Here is a 6051-nt window from a genome sequence, read left to right as displayed (position 1 = left end):
TGATAACATTAATATTACCAAATTGCTACACAAGTCGCTTTGTTTGGAGAATCGAAGCAACAAGGTTCTAAACTTGGATTTTTCTTTTCTTGATGTTTTTATAAATGTAAATTTTCACTATGTTTCTAGAGATAGCAATTGTGTGGCGGAATCTTGTGCCCACTTTTCTCTTTTGGGTGATTTTATTTGGGAGGATTTTCTTTTGGATGAACTTCCATCAAGCATTTCTGACTTGATTAGGAAGGATTGTGATAGGGTAGCTATCAACTTAGGTTCTTTATATTTCTCTCTTTTTTATGGTTTAATACAATTTGCACATCTTCAAAAATAAATAAATAAATCTAGCTGTTGAGCATCATTTTTTTAGTTCATTGGAAGAATAAACCACCTAGCAATGATATGTGAGTGATGCATACTGACTTAGACACTTTAGCCTTATAATTAGTAGAAGACTACTTGGATTTTAACTTTACATATCAGAGTTCAACTGAGCCCAAGAGAGTTGATGTAGAATATCACGTGGATAAAGATAATCAAAATAAAAACACAATTATAAGAGCTAAGACCAAAGCCAGACAAAAGGATCAAATAAAATGACCAATTACAAAAGCTCAGTCAAGAGCATAATAATGAGCTCATAGTTTAAAATACTTTAAATGTAATATATGTTTTATTTACTATCTTGAAGCTTGTATGATCAACCATGAAATGATTTGGTATGGATGAGGCAATTAGTCAAAATGGGTTGGTTGAATGTGTAGGTGAAATGGGTAGGTGGAACTCCTCTTTAATAGCCACCTACCCCCTCCATTTTTTTTTCTTTTTATTCAATTTTTCAATAGTTATATTGTAATGCCTATAAATATAAGTTGATATGTATTATAGTTTTTATCTTTTAAATGAAATAATTTTGTGAAAAAGTTCTCATTTTTTTGGTGCTTTGTGACTTCAATTGTGTGCGTTTTCTTTAGTGAGATTAAGTACTTATCCTTCTCTCTTTTATGCTACTTATAAAATATCTTAAATACCTGCTCTAAACTATTCACAAATCCTCCACCACTTTATAAGCATCACCTAAGATCAATAACCTAGCAATTAAAATCATAAAGCATTATAAATACCTCTATGTAGTCATTAGCCCAAATAGGGAACACCAATACCTAGTCATATTCCCTATACTTGAACATCCACTTAAACTCTACCAAACTCTACCATTAACTTCATATCACAAGTTCACATTCTAATCTAACATTTCACTATCATTTACAGCCATTTATCTCACATAAAGGTCAATCTCTAAAGTAATTTTCCAAATCATTCCAAATTGGACTAGTCTTGGCATTTCTACTAATATACCTCTCTAAACCTCTCATCATTCCATCATAAACTCTAGAACACTTCTATAAATATTAAATTAAAGATTCATAGCCTTTTCAAGCCATTAATCTCACTAAAAGGCTACCCACCACCATCACTTAGTGTTTATACTATGAATTTTATGATAAAATGGCTAAGAAAAGACAATTAAATTAAGTAAAACAGTTGTGGAGTGAAGTGTGGGTCGGCCAAGCAAGTGACTAAGGAGAGTAGAGTGACTGGCCAAGCATGAAGGAGGGAGTAGTTAAGATGGTTGCAAGTGAGTAGCCCCTCATTCTTTTCGTCAACTTTTCTGATTTCAAATTTATATTAAATAATTTATATAAATATTTAATTGGTTATAGAATGAAGAAAATTGATGTGTTTTGTTATTGAATTTTGAAGAAAAATTTGTTGGTGGAGCATGGTAGTTAACCAAATTAGGATAGGTTGGATGATCCTTCCCAATATTACTATTTGAGTGAGTATGTCTAGAGGTATCGATATTTAACACAACCCAAAAACTCAACCCAAATATCTTGGGTTTAGGTCAACCCATTTAAAAAATGGGTCGAGTTCAAGTTTCAAATTCGAACCATATTACAAATTCTGGTCAAGTTTAGGTCAACTCAAAGCCTCAAAATCAACCTACCAACTCGCTCTCGACCTCCTTCTTGCATAATGCACTCGCACTCCCGGTCACCCGCACATGCTTGCCCACACATTATACATGCTTGCATGCATGCCAACTCACCTGTTCCCTCTCACCCTCCCATGCTCGCCTGCACCAACTCATCCCAAACACATCAACTCATCGCACTCATAGTTACCCTCGCTAGGTCAACAATTTATGTTGATTCGACCTAGATTCGAACCGGGTTGAGTTCGACTCTAGTTCTATGACCCATTTTCCTAATTGGGTTGGGTTCAAGTCATCACAGTTGATGGCTGGTCATTTTCTGTTTGGACCCAAACTCAACCCGAAACACATTTTAACACCCCTAAGTATTTTTTTTTTTCTTTTATGTTTTTTTTTTTTTTTTTTTTTTTTTATTCCTACACCAGATTTTTTTTTTTTTGTTAGTTATTCCTACACCAGAAAATTATAATCATAATTTCCTAGCAATCATATCCATCATTTAAGGGATTTGTGAGAATCAACCAAACTAGGTTAGAACTAACCTAACTTTAGATAAACTTTACTTAGGTGACTTCAACTCCTTTAAATAATTCAAAAATCTCCATATATATAGTATACCCCCTAAGCTTTAATCTTCATATATTTTTTTAGGGCTCTTATTCACCAAAATCCAACATTCTATAAGCCCTAAGTCACTTACTGCCTTTAGTCAAAAAGACCCAATGTTAAAGACAAAGTTCTGAGTCTTTTTTATATTAATATGCTTTCTATCAAGAGCTTTAAGAACAACTACTTTGTTGCTACTGACTTAGGCCTCAGCTAGGGTGAGGTCTAACCCTATCTCAAAACTTCATTATGTGTATTGGGTAAACCTTCTATGAACTGTTATAAACTGAATGTTGGTGGTTTTGATAAAGGGTACACCTTGGGGTGTGGTGGGATCATCAGAGACAGTCAAGGGAATATTATTTTGGCTTTTGCGGTTCCTTTACATAATGATAATTTGCAATTTATTATGCTTAATGCTATCCTTTATGAGCTGAGAATTTGTATGTCTCTTGATATTCCTAACATTGGAATTGAGGTTGATTCTATTTATAGTATTCAAAGCATTAACAATGTTGAGGAGTCGGTTTCCAATCCTGCGATTTTATATTTGGTTAGGGATATTAAACAGTTGATGATCTTTGTTAATGCTTCCTTCTCTCAAGTTTATAGGGAGGGTAATGCATGTGCTAATTGGCTTGCCAATTTTGGGAGTGAGTTAGATTGTTTCATTGATTTTATGGCTGCTAATTTACCTAGCCCTTTAAAAGGGCTCTTAAGACTGGATAAAATCATTATGCCTTATGTCAGGTGATAATTTGGCTGTTTTTCTAGTGTTTGTGGGATTTTCCCTCTTGCTGTTGTGCTATGATGTGCGTTCTTGCAGGTTGTGTTGCTTGGTTGGTTCTTTTCTGGTGGTTCTAGGACCTTGTTGCTGGTTTCCTTCTGGAGCCTTTCTATGATGGTTTTTGTTGAGATATGTGGCAATTTAGTGTTATTATTTTTCATCTGGTGGTTGGTTTTTATCGCTGTGTTCTGATGCGGGATCCAGGTTTTATTAGGATATTTTTCTTCTATCATTTTGTCTTTGCGCTGTTTGGTGGGTTTTAATTGGCCTGCCTTTTCGTGGTCTCTGGTGGGGCCTGCCTTTTCCTTGGGAGCTCCATATGAGTAATATCTTCTCTTATTATTCTGCTCTTCAGTTAATTAACTTCCATTTATATTACCCTGCTTCTTTGTACTTTAGCTTTTTTATTTTGCAGCCTTTTTGATTCTCATGAGGATTCCTTTATGGTTGTGATCAGGATTTTTTTTAGAAAGATTGTGCTTCATGTTTCTATCAGTATCTTTTTTTTTATGCTTTTCTTTAGCATCATTAGCATGTTACTAGGTATTCTTGTATTTTGACTTAGTGGGGACTATCGGCTTATAGGTTTTCTTTTGCTTTGTTTTGTAGCTTTTTTGAGCATTAGAGAGTTGAGGGGTCTCCTTTAAGGACTTTGTAATTATTTTGTTATTTAACATGTAGGTTCCTCAGTGGGTTTTAACTAAAAAAATAAAAAAAATAAAAAAAGAGAAATCTCAAACCAATTTGTGGGGAATTAAAAAAAAAAAATTATGAAACCTCTCCCAAATTCTCCATATTCTAACTAGACATCTTAGCATTTAATTTGGTTTTATTTCATATCATTTGGACTTCTGGGGAGAAAGTTATATGGTTTTGAACATAAGAAACAAGATAATGGTCAGTTGCTAGAATTGGATTGACCGACCGTTAACGTCTTCCCTACCATGATTCCACTCAAATTTAAACTCCACAAAACATAGAATTAGTCTCCTAAGCATCCACCAATTGGATCACATCAATGATCTAAATCCCACATAAGCAGCATTAATCAACTGGTTTAAGATATCCTTTTCTAGCTGAAGGCTGTAAGTAACTTAGGGCTTCTAGACTTTAGATTTTAGTGAATAAAACCCCCACATAAATACATAAAGATTAACATATAATGTATCTACTATGGATCTAGAGTTGTTGGGAATTTTTAGAGGAGTTTTAAGTCACGCAAAAGAAGGCAATTTAAGACCAGGTTAGTTTTAACCTAATTTGGCTAATCCTCACAAAAGCCCTCAAATTATGTGTTTGATTGTTAGGAAAATAATGATTATAATTTTTCGGAGTGGAGAATGATTGATGGGTCAACTAAAAAAGAAAACATGAAGTAAAGCAAGATAAATCCTACTCCTCACTCAAGTACTAATACCATAAAGGATTAGCAACCTCTCCTAATTTGGTCGGCTACCAAGATCGAACCAATAATTTTTTTCTTCAAATTTTGAAAAATAGTAAGGTTCGAGCAACGCTAAAGGAGATTGGGAGTAGATGAAACAAATGAAAAATAAATTTTTTTTTAAATTAAATTTTTTTAGATCTTATCTAATAATTAATTAATATATTATTATTTGAAACTATTCAATTTTTAGTATTTGTAAATTCTTAATAAAAGTTTGAATAAATTTAGAAGATGCTATTATTAAAATTTAATTTAAAACTTTTATGACCTTATATTTTGAAAAATATTAAAGTTACAAATTAAAAGATAAATTTAAATAACATAATAAATAAATTTTATTTAAATTTGAAATGTGTTATTATACTTAGGTATATATACATAGAGAGAGAGAGAGAGCAATTTATATTGTATGAAAATAGTATTTAAGATTTTAATTATTATTATTAATTATTAAATTTATGATATTTTAAGTAATAAATTGAATTTATGCAGGGGTTAGATACTAGAAGTGAAGAATATCTTTTAAATAGAGAGAAATTATAATATATGGCAGTCAGAATGCAATTATATATAGGTATTAATTTGATAACAGGGTGATGATTAAAGCAAATTGTCAAGACATCTTATTACAATAATAATGCTGCTTCCTCTGATCTAATTGCATTGAATCAATTGATAATTGTCCGGTTAATGTTTATTATAAATTTCATGTAATTTTTTATCTCTTTTTTTTTAACTAAAATGGTGATTTCAAAGTTATTTATAGCATGATAATTCAACATATATACTATATAAAGTTCTTGAATAACATATGAATGAAATAACTAAATGACTAGACGAAAATATTTGCATGCACATTTTGATTAATGAAATACACCCCCTTATGTGATAAAATATACCCGCATGTCAATTATTTTATTTAATAACAAAATTACGCATATGTTAAATATGCCATTTTTTATTCTACAAATCTTTTTTTTTTTTTCTATTCAAACTTCAATTTATTTGCTCGCTCTTTGCTCATTCTAATTCAAACAAAGGCCTCATAATAAACCTAAGAATTCTATTTTACATCTCGGGATTACAACACAGTTTCAACATTATTTCTAAATATTCAGAATACATAATGTGTCTTTTATTGTGGTGCATTTTAGACTAAGGCTTCGTCTGTGACGATTTTTAACTGCTTTCTAAAGTAGCTTTATAGTATTAAAA

Source organism: Dendrobium catenatum, unplaced genomic scaffold (genome assembly GCF_001605985.2).
Source record: "Dendrobium catenatum unplaced genomic scaffold, ASM160598v2 original_scaffold_237497, whole genome shotgun sequence".
NCBI classification, from domain to species: Eukaryota; Viridiplantae; Streptophyta; class Magnoliopsida; order Asparagales; family Orchidaceae; genus Dendrobium; species Dendrobium catenatum.
The sequence above is the reverse complement of the archived record's forward strand: the minus strand, read 5'-3'. Positions refer to the sequence as shown.